Here is a 13,197-nt window from a genome sequence, read left to right on the forward strand (position 1 = left end):
ATTGGTAAGGTAAGTAGAATTTTTTAATAGAAGGAAAAATATTTTCAGATAATTTTATATCCTTTTACACAAAGTAAAAATGTGCGAGGAAGATGTAAAGTTGCCTTATCCAAAGACCTTAGTAGGACTTTTTTTTCTATATTTGCTGCCTGACTTAGATGTGCCACTGAGGGCCTAATAATTTGAGGTTCTCTCAATAAAGTTTTATTTCCCCATGTATCATAAGCTACCTCAGAAAAATACTAACCATCCTTGCTGTCTCCACCAAACGAGGTGGAAGAACCAATATACGATGATAAGCACACAGAGACATCTGACCTTGTGGCACTGCTATTCCAGAGATAAGGAGAAAGCTTGCTGTCCCTGCCTTGATATTTGATATAGAGCTAAGCCACATTCTGTCCCACAACATAGCTCTACTACATGTAGTGAAGGAGATGATTTCCTGGTTCTGCACATTGGACTGATGTTCTTGACATGAACTAACCCATGTCACTCATTTGTGTCACTACTTGTATATCCCTAGAACACTAAGTATCACAACACTGTGCCACCATGATCAGTCAGAACTGTAAAAGTGTATGGAACACCTGATAATTTTATTTTACAGATGAAACAAAAATGCGAAAAGATAACCAAGAAATAGAAAATAGTTGTAATACAGACAATGCTTCTAGTCATCTTATCATCTTTGCTCTTGTATTTTATCTGCTCTACAGCACCGCTCAACAGCTTCCACATTACATTCACATGAACAATGGATTCTGGAGTAAATGTTGTTATAAAGATGTGGAATTCCAAATTATATTGTGTTTAAAAATTTTTATAAGTTTCAAATTACAAAAATTATTGTTCCCTTTTTGGAAGTAAGAGGACACAGCTCTTTCTACATCTATTTGACATGTCAACTGTTTGGGTATTTTCTTTAGGATTACTTTACATTAAAACCATAATTTCAGTGTTAGTATCCATGAAGTGATCACATAGTATATGGACAGTAATGACTCTAATGGGTTTAATTTGAATACTAGCACATTTTCTATTGTTTTGAAAAGGCATTCAAAATTATGGCCATAATGTAACAAGAATAATCTAACCTTAGCTATTGGTTAAGATAAGGTATGAACCATCTCTCACATTGAATGTGAAGGGAGCAAAGTTCAGAGAAATGAGTAATCCTCAAAATTCTCAATTCAAGATTCTATATGCAGAAGTGTGCTCAGGGAGAAAAGTTCTGTCCTTAATGCAAACAGAGCAAAAGTGTGGGAGATCACCATAGCCCCCATATAGGCAAGTACAAGTAGATATACTTTGTAAGACAACCTGTGGGGGTTACAAGATCTGGAGAGTATGAAGTGCAATCTATTATCTCTTACCCTATTCTCACATACTCTCATATGTAGAATAGTTGTATATGTGAAAAATGAAGTTATTAACATGAAGTGAAAACATCTGAATTTTAAAGTAAAAATTCCTTGTATATTTTTTTGAGTTACTGAAAAGCATCAAGGCACCAGTAAAAGTATGTTCAAGGGATTGTACATTTTAACTCACTTATGTTTTAATATAAGCGTCTAGTTAAAATCTCTCATTAAAAAATAAGCATGTTGCCGGGCGGTGGTGGTGCATGCCTTTAATCCCAGCACTCGGGAGGCAGAGCCAGGCAGATCTCTGTGAGTTCAAGACCAGCCTGGGCTACCAAGTGAGTTCCAGGAAAGGCGCAAAGCTACACAGAGAAACCCTGTCTCGAAAAACCAAAAAAAAAAAAGAAAGAAAGAAAGAAAGAAAAAAGAAAAAAAGCATGTCACTGGGGAAGAGATCAAATCATTACCTATCTACTGATATTTAAAAAATGTAAGCTGGTATGTAGCTCAATGGTACATCATTTGCTAACTATGAGCAAATTACTTGTTTGACCTCTGACAACAGCAATGGAAAAATGGATATAAACAACCACAATTAGGTGACAAGGGTTTATTACACATGAGATGCACTGATAACTTTTTTTTGCATTGTATCCTGATATATGACTACAAGTTCCTGCACTGCACCTCTATTGATTAACACTCCAGTGGACATCTTAAGCAAGAGTACCTACAATTTATTCCAGGTAGTACAAAATAGTCTTTGCTGGATAACTGTGATAAACAATATGGTATAACAAGCAAGCTGGAATGAGCCCCCGAGTCATAACTTGCACAGTCTTTTCCAGTTGTTGTTACCAAAAGAAATTCTAATGTCCACTTGTATCATCATCAGCCTTCTTCTACTCTGAATTCACTTGATGTTACTTTACATTAGACAAAATATTGAAACATGATAAAGAATGTTACATGTATCAAGTTGCATAGTAATGTTCATCTACAACAACATTTAATTTCCTTATCTCCTCCTATGTATTAATTTTCAAATGACAATAGAAAATATTTCAGAGGCAAGTGAATGTATTCTTGTGGGGCTAACTGATGCCCCAGAACTGCAGATCCCTTTATTTGTCATTTTCACTCTCATTTATTTGATCATGCTGATTGGGATCCATGACATGATCACATTGATTCTACCAGACTTCTGACTCCACACTCCCATGTACTTTTTTCTCAGTAAGCTCTCCATGTTATGGTGTGTTTATGTCTCAGCAGTCTCTCACAAAATAAAGGAATGGTTTCTCACAGAAAATAAGATCGTGTGCTTCAATTAATGTTGTGCCCTGATGTTTTTTGCAGTCTTTGCTGCCTCCAAATGTTTCGTCTTAACCTCAATGGTCTATGACCATTTTGCAGCAGTGTGTAAACCCTAGCATTATACTATCACTATGGTATGTACCACAACATTTATCCTAATGGCATCTGTCACCTACATTTGTGGACTCCTTCAATCCTCCATCTATGTTGCTTTCACTTTTTACCTCTCCTTTTAATCACTTTTTCTGCAACATTCCCCCTTTGTTGGCACTTTCCTTTGCTCATATTTCCACACCGGAAATCATTCACTTTACATTAGCGTCATTAGATGTTCTTTATTGTTATTCTTTTGTTTGTCTTAAACTCTTTCCTACTTAATTTTGTTGAAGTCCTGTGAATTAATTCAGATCAAGGTCAGAAGAAGACCTTCTACACCTCTGCATCCCACCTCACCACTGTTTCCATCTCCTTTGAGACTGTCATCTTCATTTACATACAGCCCACCACTGTATGTGCACTGGATGAACACTGTTAATATTGATTCTGTGTTCTACACTATGGTCATACACATGCTTAACCATCTTGTTCATAGCCTGAGAAATAAAGGGGTAAAGAGTGGTTTAAAAAAGGTTTTTCGTCTATGATGATTGAAAGTTTTGCTGGGTATATTAGTCTGGGCTGACATCCATGGTCTCTTAGTGTCTGCATTACATCTGTCTAGGTCCTTCTGGCTTTCAAAGTCTCCATTGAGAAGTCGGGTGTTATTCTGATGGGTTTACCTTTATAGGTCACTTGGCCTTTTTCCTTGGCTGCTCTTAATATTCTTTCTTTATTCTGTACATTTAGTTGTTTAATTATTATGTGTCGAGGGGACTTTTTTTGGGGGTCTAGTCTGTTTGGTGTTCTATAGGCTTCTTGTTTCTTCATAGGCATTTCCTTCTTTAAGTTGGGAAAGTTTTCTTCTATAATTTTGTTGAATATATTTTCTGTGCCTTTGAGTTGGTATTCTTCACCTTCTTCTATCCCTTTAATTCATAGGTTTGGTCTTTTCATGGTGTCCCAAATTTCTTGGACATTTTGGTTCATGACTTTGTTGGCTTTAGTGTTTCCTTCGACTGATGAAACTATTTCTTCTACTGTGTCTTCAATGCCAGAATTCCTCTCTTCCATCTCTTGCATTCTGTTGGTTATACTTGCATCTGAAGTTCCCGATCTTTTACTCAGGTTTTCTATTTCCAGCATTCCCTCTGTTTGTGTCTTCTTTATTTTTTCAATTTCCCTTTTCAGTTCTTGGACTGTTTCCTTTGTTTGTTTCATTACTTTTTCATGATTTTCTTTCAGTGCTTTATTGTTTTCTTGCAGGACTTTATTGTTTTCTTCCAGGAATTTATTGTTTTCTTGGAGGGCTTTATTGTTTTTCTTGGAGGGCTTTATTGTTTTCTTCTAATTTGTTTGCCCTTTCCTCTAGTTGTTTACAGCATTCTTCCAATTTTCTTGTCTTTTCCTCTACACAAGCCTCTACCTTCTTCATGAAGTTACTCATAAGGCTACTTTCCTCTGCTTCTTCCAATTTTTGGTGTTCAGGTCTAGATGTTGGAGGCGGGCTAGGTTCTGGTGATGCTGTATTGCTCTTCATTTTGTTGTATGTACTTCTGCCTTGACGTCTGCCCATCTCCTTGTGGTTCCTTCTTGGTCTTATCAGTGTACTTGTTTCAGAAAGAGCTGACAGATTCAGGAAGACTCTCTTGTCCAAAAGGGAGTTATCTTGTCCAACTCTCTGGTCCAGAAGGGAAGTCGGGGGCAGGCTCTGGTCCAGAATGGCAATCGGGGGCAGGCTGGGAGCTGGGGGCCGGTCTCTAAGTCTCAGGAAGTGGCTGGGGTCTCGGGCAGATGGGCGTGGGGGCAGGGCGCGGAGATTGCAGGGGCTGCCGGGGGGCTTGGAAAAGGGGATCCCTCCTGGTGGGACTAGAAGGGGAGCTGCCCGGTGGCCAGAACCTGGTGCCAAGTTGGGCAGGTCTTCCCGGAGTGGCTGGTACCCAGGGATGGGGTCCGGGTTGGACCCAGGTACTCACCTCTGGACCAGAAGGGAAGTCAGGGGCAGGCTGGGAGAAACAGTCATTAAAGGTCTCCCAACCAAAAAAAGCCCAGGACCAGATGGTTTCAGCCAGAATTCTACCAGATCTTCAAAGAAGAGTTAATACCAGTACTCTCTAATTTGTTCCACATAATAGAAACAGAAGGAACATTACCAAACTCCTTCTATGAGGCTACAATTACCCTGATTCCTAAACCAAAAAAGGATGCAACAAAGAAAGAGAACTACAGACCGATCTCCCTCATGAACATTGATGCAAAAATACTCAATAAAATACTGGCAAACAGACTCCAAGAACACATCAGAACAATTATCCACCATGATCAAGTAGGCTTCATCCCAGGGATGCAAGGGTGGTTCAACATACGAAACTCCATCAATGTAATACACCATATAAACAAACTCAAAGAAAAAAACCACATGATCATCTCACTAGATGCAGAAAAGGCATTTGACAAAATCCAACACCCCTTCATGATAAAAGTCTTGGAGCGATCAGGAATACAGGGAACATACCTAAACATAATAAAGGCAATATATAGCCAACCAACAGCCAACATCAAATTAAATGGAGAGAAACTCAAAGCAATTCCACTAAAATCAGGAACGAGACAAGGCTGTCCACTCTCCCCATACTTATTCAATATAGTACTTGAAGTTCTAGCCAGAGCAATAAGACAACATAAGGAGATTAAGGGGATTGAAATTAGAAAGGAAGAAGTCAAGCTTTCCCTATTTGCAGATGACATGATAGTATACTTGAGTGACCCCAAAGATTCCACCCAGGAATGGATAAAGCTTATAAACACCTTCAGCAACATAGCAGGATACAAGATCAACTCAAAAAAATCAGTAGCCCTCCTATATGCAATGGACAAAGAAGCTGAGAAGGCAATTAGAGATACATCACCCTTTACAATAGCCACAAATGACATAAAATACCTTGGGGTAACACTAACCAAGCAAGTGAAGGACCTATATGACAAGAACTTTAAGTCCCTGAAAAAAGAAATTGAAGAAGATCTCAAAAAATGGAAAGATCTCCCATGCTCATGGATAGGCAGGGTTTAACATAGTGAAAATGGCAATCTTACCAAAAGCAATTTACAGATTCAATGCAATCCCCTGGATATCAGTGTGTAGAAGGCTGCATATAGATCCATATCTGTCACCGTGCACAAAACTTAAGTCCAAGTGGATCAAAGACCTCAACATAAATCCAGCTACTCTAAACCTGCTAGAAGAGAAAGTAGGAAATAGTCTTGAACGCCTTGGCATAGGAGATCACTTCCTAAATATAACACCAGTAGTGCAGACACTGAGAGAAACAATCAATCAATGGGACCTCTTGAAACTGAGAAGCTTTTGTAGAGCAAAGGATACGGTCAACAAGGCAAAGCGACAGCCTACAGAATGGGAAAAGATCTTCACCAACCCCACATCTGACAGAGGACTGATATCCAGAATATATAAAGAACTCAAGAAATTAGACATCAAAAGGACCAACAGTCTAATTGAGAAATGGGCTTTAGAACTAAACAGAGAATTCTCAACAGAGGAATCCCAAATGGCTGAAAGACATTTAAGGAATTGCTCAACTTCCCTAATCATCAGGGAAATGCAAATCAAGACAACTCTGAGATACCACCTTATGCCTGTCAGAGTGGCTAAGATCAAAAACACTGAAGACACTTTATGCTGGAAGGATGTGGAACTAGGGGGAACTCTCCTCCACTGCTGGTGGGAATGCAAGCTTGTACAACCACTTTGGAAATCAATATGGCGCTTTCTTAGAAAATTGGAATCATCTCTCCAAGATCCAGCTATACCACTCCGGGCATACACCCAAGAAATGCGATATCATACCCCAAGAGCACTTGCTCAGCTATGTTCATATCAGCATTGTTTGTAATAGCCAAAACCTGGAAACAACCTAGATGCCCTTCAACTGAAGAATGGATAAATAAATTGTGGCACATATACACAATGGAATACTACTCAGCAGAGAAAAACAATGACATCACACGGTTTGCAGGCAAATGGATGGATCTAGAAAAAATCATCCTGAGTGAGGTAACCCAGACTCAGAAAGACAAATATGGTATGTACTCACTCATAGGAAGATGCTAGATGTGGAACAAGGATGACTGGACCACTACTCACATCACCAGTGAGGCTACCTGGAAAACGGGACCCCAAAAAAAGACACGGAGAAATGGACGAGATCTACATGAACAGCCTGGTCATGAGTGGGAACAATGAAGGGTGACAGTCGAGGGAAACAGAGTGGGAGATCCTATCTGGATCAAGAAAAGAGAGGGAGAACAAGGAATAGGAGACCATGGTAAATGAAGACCAGATGAGAAGGTGAGAAGAGGAGGAAACAGAGAGCTAGGGAGGCCCACGGAGACCCACAAAGATACCCCCGCAAAAGACTGCCTGCAATGGTCGCGAGACAGCAGGAACTGACCTACTCTGGTGATGGGATGGCCAGACACCCAGATAGTGGTGCCATAAACACCATCCAAGGACTGAGGAATCTGAAGGCAGACATCCACGGCTGGGCCCCTGGTGGAGCACTGGGAGTCTAATTAGTGAGAAAGAAGAGGGTTTATATGAGCGAGAATTGTTGAAGCCAAGGTTGGATAAAGCACCGGGACAAATAACCAAATGAATGGAAGCACAGGATCTATGAACCAAAGGCTGAGGGGCCCCCAACTGGATCAGGCCCCCTGAACGGGTAAGACAGTCATTTGGCTTGATCTTTTTGGAGGCAGCTGTGCATTGGTGCCAGGTCCTGGGCTCGTTGCATGAGTTGGCTGTTTGAATCCTGGGACTTATGCAGGGACACTTGTCTCGGTCTGGGAGGGGGGAATGGACCTGCCTGGACTGAGTCTACCAGGTCAACCCCGGTCCTCGGGGAGACCTTGATCTGGAGGAGGTGGGAATGGGGGGTAGGCTGGTGGGAGGGGTGGGCGAGAGGGGGAGAACAGGGGAATCTGTGGCTATTATGTTGAACTGAATGGTGTTGTAAAATAATAATAATAAAAAAAAGGCACCAAAGCTGGGAATTAAAAAAAAAAAAAAAAAAAAAAAAGGTTTTTCGAAAAGCAAAGTCTTCATGGTCTTAGACAGGTGATTAATAATTTTGTGTAAACCATATGAAACTTCTGTTAAAAACTTTACTGTCCAGAAATATTTTCATTTTTGTACATTTTGTGTTTAATTTCCCTGATTGGATATTCACTTCATAAGAAATCTCTTCATGCTTCTGGGAAATGAATAGGATAGAGGAAACTTTGCGTGCCTTTCCTTGAAAATAGAGGCCATTTCGATTTTGAGATTCAGGTCCTAGTTATAAGTATTATAGGATTCCACACTGAAATTTACAGGATAATCTCATACATATGTGGTGCCATAGTTATTTTTTCAATGCCTAGAATTTGAAATAATTCCACAATTCTTTCATACACTAAATTAACCATTCTCTGGCACTGATGCTCCTGAGAATTACCTTGAATGATTGCCCAAACACCAAATCTCATTCAGGACAATCTCACTTTCCATATTCATGACAAGATACAGAAATTGATATCATGGTCACTCATTATCCACACTTCCTTAACTCTTGAAATCAAAATGTTCAGACACATTCTGATAATAAACAGTATGTAAAATGAGTAACAAAGAGACTATTTGGTCCTTGAATCTTAGAGATTTTAGATATAGTTCAGGAAATAGGAATTTACCAAAGATGGCATCCATTTTGTTCTTAACAGCTTCTTGGACTGCCTGTCCAATGGATTTCCTCAGGGCAAGGCATCGATAGAAAGAGACTTTCACTTGGCAAGGACCAGTAGTCAACAGGACAGCATAAGAATTTACAAAATTGATGCAGCTTGCAGCCTCTTTTCTCTCTCATTGTACTGGTGATTCTTTGAGTGGTTTTTAGTTTTACTTTGTCAGTCACACATGCAATAGCTGTGATTTTTCCCTGGACATTCTGATTTATCTTGAATATTTTCCCTTAAGTTTCAGCTGGGAGCTAATGCTTCTCCAATCTTCTATCTGGAATTATTAATTACAACTCTTCATCCTGGGAACGTTTCTGACTCAATAGAGACAGATACATATGAAAGAATGAAAAAAAACAATGATCCATTGTTAATTGGAACATTAACAATGTCTCACAGTCCTGGAAAGGAGAGTAAGACATGCATACAGAGAACTGGGAACATCAGAAATACACATAGTGCCAACTGAGAGAGTAAGGTTCCTGGACACAAAGTATATTGAATCAATGGTACAATCTGTTATGCTCCAAGAGGAAAAGATGCAATGTAAAATATGGGATGGGTAGATTTATATTTATCATATATGTGAGCTTATATTGGTGGAAGAAGTATGATATTGTGGGATGTAAAAGATTGCCTCATCAAGGACTGTTTTTACAGAGAGATTGAGACATGGGTCCCTTTTATAAAAAAGGGAACCCCATAACATCATATCTTATAGACATGAAAGAATTGTTTGTGTTTGAATATTGTTGTCCTTAAAGCATTGTAGCCATGTCTATTACTTTTTAACATTGTAACCACAAGTAGCTGCCAGCTGACATAAATGCTGCAAGAGCAGGATGAGTCTGGTTGGATATTTAGTTAAGCCTGCAAAAATACAGAATAGAGTTATGTAAGGTGTAGGAAAGTGTATTTGGGGAAGCATAAAGAGGAACAATGGGGACTTTTATAATGATTATTATGTATTTCTAAAAATATAATATATTTCCTAAAAGTCAAAAATAGAAGGCAATAGTAAAGCTGTTCATGTAAGTCTAGTAGAAAAAGACTCTCTTAAGGTATAAATAAACATGACTTGAGCTATCCAGAGCCACTGGAGTACAATTCACATGGTGGTCAGAATTTTTCTTTGCACTAATACCCCTTCCCTGTCTTAGGACGCGAACCCATGCTGAGGCTGGACCCCTTGCAAATATAACTAGTATATTTATAAGTATATAGGCATTATTTCTGAGAGGGGATTGGACATGCCCCAACTGAATATACAAGGTTCTCCTGACACCCCAGGGCAGACATTGCATTGGAGGAGGTGGGAATGGAGGATGGGTTGAGGGGGAAGGCTGGGAGTGGGAGGAGAGAGGACATGGGAAACCATGGTTGATATGTAAAATGAATAGAAAATCTCTTAATTAAAAAATGGTATTATCAAGATATGTAACAGATAATTCAGGTTGTTCATAAGCAGGACACAACAGTAGATAGTTGCTCAAAGGTACCAACTTCCTTTCCTTTAAAATGGTTAACTGACAAACCTGAGTAGGGTGAAAATGACTTTGACATGATAAAAATTACAGGCACTAGGATAGCCATTATAGGAACAGCTAAATGCTGAACATACTGAATCGTTGACCACTCCTTGGGATTCTCTTATATTTGTCATTAAAATGAAATCTGGAGTATAGAGAATGTTAACAGATTTAAGAGCCCTAAATAAGGAACATTAGTCAATTGGCTCTTTACAGCATGGAATTCCCTAACCTCTTTTTTTACCTAAGGGGTGATCTATTATAGTGATTGAATTAGAAGCCTGCTTTTTTTAATTATACCTTTACAGGAATAGGATGGAGAAAAATTTTCCTTTACAGTGCTTATCCTGTTTAAAGGATTGAGTGGAAAATTCCTCCACAAGGATTATTAAACAGTCCCACCTTGTGTCAATATTTTATGCAACAGCCATTATAAATTATTTTAAACAGTTTCTTCAATCTAAAATTTATCATTACATAGATGAAATCTTACTGGCTGATTCAGATGCAGACACCTTAGAAAAAATATTTGAAGATGTAAAGACAATTTTGCCTTGCTAGGGACTATAAATTGCTCCTGAAAAAATACAAAGAGGGGATTCTATCATTTTTCTAGTATATATGTACCACATTTTATTTATCTATTCTTCAGTTGGAGGGCATCTAGGTTGTTTCCAGGTTCTGGCTATTACAAACAATGCTGATATGAGCAAAGATGAGCAAGTGCCCTTGTGGTATGATTTAGCATTCCTTGGGTATGTGCCCAAGAGTGGTATAGCTGGGTTTTGAAGTAGATTGATTGCCAAATTTCTAAGAAATTTGCCATATTGATTTCCAATGTTGTTGTACAAGTTTGCATTCTCACAAGCAGTGGAGGAGAGTTTCCCTAGTTCTATATCCTCTCCAGCATAAGCTGTCTTCAGTGTTTTTGATCTTAGCCATTCTGACAGGTGTAAGGTGGTATCTCAGAGTAACTTTGATTTGGATTTCCCTGATGATTAGGGATGTTGAGTAATTCCTTAAATGTCTTTCAGCCATTTGAGTTTCCTCTGTTGAGAATTCTCTGTTTAGTTCCATAGCCCATTTCTTAATTGGACCGTTGGGCATTTTGATGTCTAATTTCTTGAGTTCTTTATATATTCTGGATATCAGTTCTCTGTCAGATGTGGTTTGGTGAAGAAATGTTTCCATTATGTAGGCTGTTGCTTTGCCTTGTTGACCATATCCTTTGCTCTACAAAAGCTTCTCAGTTTCAAGAGGTCCCATTGGTCGTAATTGTCCTGACCAGTTTGTAGTCCAAAGTCGATTTTTCCATGGTGTTCATCAGCTTAATGTCTTTATCATTGTCCATGTGGAATCATCTTTGTGGCGTCCTGTCATCCTTTTGAAGAATTCAAAGTTGCTGTTAGGTGTAGTCATGGTTCCCTGCACACTTTTTTTTGTGCCGCCTCTGTGGTTTGGAGCAATCACAGTCTAATAAATGTTCGTCTCTCAGAACCATGAACATTCTTCCCTAGAACAGCAAATCTTCACCGCAATTTCTCCCCACCATTTGTCTTTCCAAACTTTTCCAAACTGACCTTTGCCAATGCTTTCTTGTAACACGATGATCCTGGCAATTCTTCTCTGAACCAGCAGCAGTAAATCCTTCGTCCCAGGTATCAGCATCACTGCAGTCACCAACACAATGAGAAGGAGCTGGCAATGTGGAGCAGTAGCCACTGCTTCCATGGTGCCACCACTGTTTGTGGCTCAGTCCGGGCCGAAGCTTCTCCCAAACTTCCTAGGATGGCCTCAAACTCGGGATCCTCCTACCGGCTGTTAGGTGCCTGATATAGCATGAATCTTAGCAGGTCTTATTAATAAAATCAAACCTGGACCAGGTATTGGGGTGAACTGGAAGATCAGAGAACCAGAACAATCCACAGCTAACCTCATCTCGCCAGATCCTCAGCTGGTCTTGTTTCCTCAGACTGGAAGATTCTGTGTCCTCATCCCAATGGCTCACAGCTGAGCTGCTGCTACAAACCTAAAAGCTTATCCAGCCAAATGCTTAACCAGGCCAAATGCTTCTAGTTTCTGGTCCTCACACCCTATATACCTTTCTGCTTTCTTCCACCACTCCCTGGGTTTAAAGGCTTGCTTTCAGGGATTAAAGGTTTGATGAGTCACCATGCCTGTCTATATCCTTGAACACATGGATTTCTGCCTCTGGAATGCTAGAGTTAAGGGTGTGTGCTACAACTACCTAACCTTTATGTTTAATATTGTGGATGATCTGTCTCTGACCCCAGATAAGTTTATTAGCATGCCAATATTTGGGGGAACACAATACCACAATTTTAAATGATATGGATTTCAAATATTGGTATAAATTTAAGATTATTTTTGTTTTATGGTACTGTATATTTTTTTTACCTACTATTCTTTATGGATATTTTTTATATTGATGCAGATTTAAGTTTATTTTTTGCTATAAAATACATATATATGCTTCTACTCTTGTTTGAGGTGTTGTAACTATGCAGCTCATTAAAATGATGATGTAAAAAGTTTTAGTCCTTGAAAAATGTTATCACAAACTGTTTAGGATAATTAACAAATTCAGGTTAAGTACTAAGCCTTCTATAACAATCAAACTTGTAGTCATGATATGTTTTTATGGTTAAACAGAGATATTTTAGATAGATAGGTGGTCTTCAGACACTTCAAAGATCTACAAAATGTGGAATTTAAGATGTTTTAATAAAATAAACCATTTCATGACAGTGAGATATTTCTGTTCTTGGAAACATGAATCTACTTAAAACAAAAAAGAATAATGGGTACCATATGGAGTTTGCTTTCAATGTGGCAAAGTTAGCCACTGGGCAATATACGGCCATTGCCTTATCTGCTGACTATATGCTGTCCAAATTGGACAAGCAGGATACAAAAGAAGGTGATTGATGAGCTTTGCCAAAACAGATTAGGACACTCCTTCAAAATTCCTGCTTCATAGAAAAGTTGGGCAATTGTCTATGCCTATAGGCTGAAGATAGTTACCCCAATGTTGTAGAGGAAACTTGGGTGGCTGCCCAGAAAGCCAGTTGTCTCTG

General features: G+C 39.1%; 1 pseudogene; it reads left to right on the plus strand.

Annotated features, from left to right (window-relative positions):
• Nucleotides 1–1,000: 1,000 nt before the first annotated feature.
• LOC114684275 lies at nt 1,001–9,748 on the plus strand (annotated as a pseudogene).
• The last annotated feature ends 3,449 nt before the right edge of the window (nt 9,749–13,197 follow it).

The sequence above is a fragment of the Peromyscus leucopus genome, chromosome 1 (assembly GCF_004664715.2).
Source record: "Peromyscus leucopus breed LL Stock chromosome 1, UCI_PerLeu_2.1, whole genome shotgun sequence".
In the NCBI taxonomy this organism is placed as follows: domain Eukaryota; kingdom Metazoa; phylum Chordata; class Mammalia; order Rodentia; family Cricetidae; genus Peromyscus; species Peromyscus leucopus.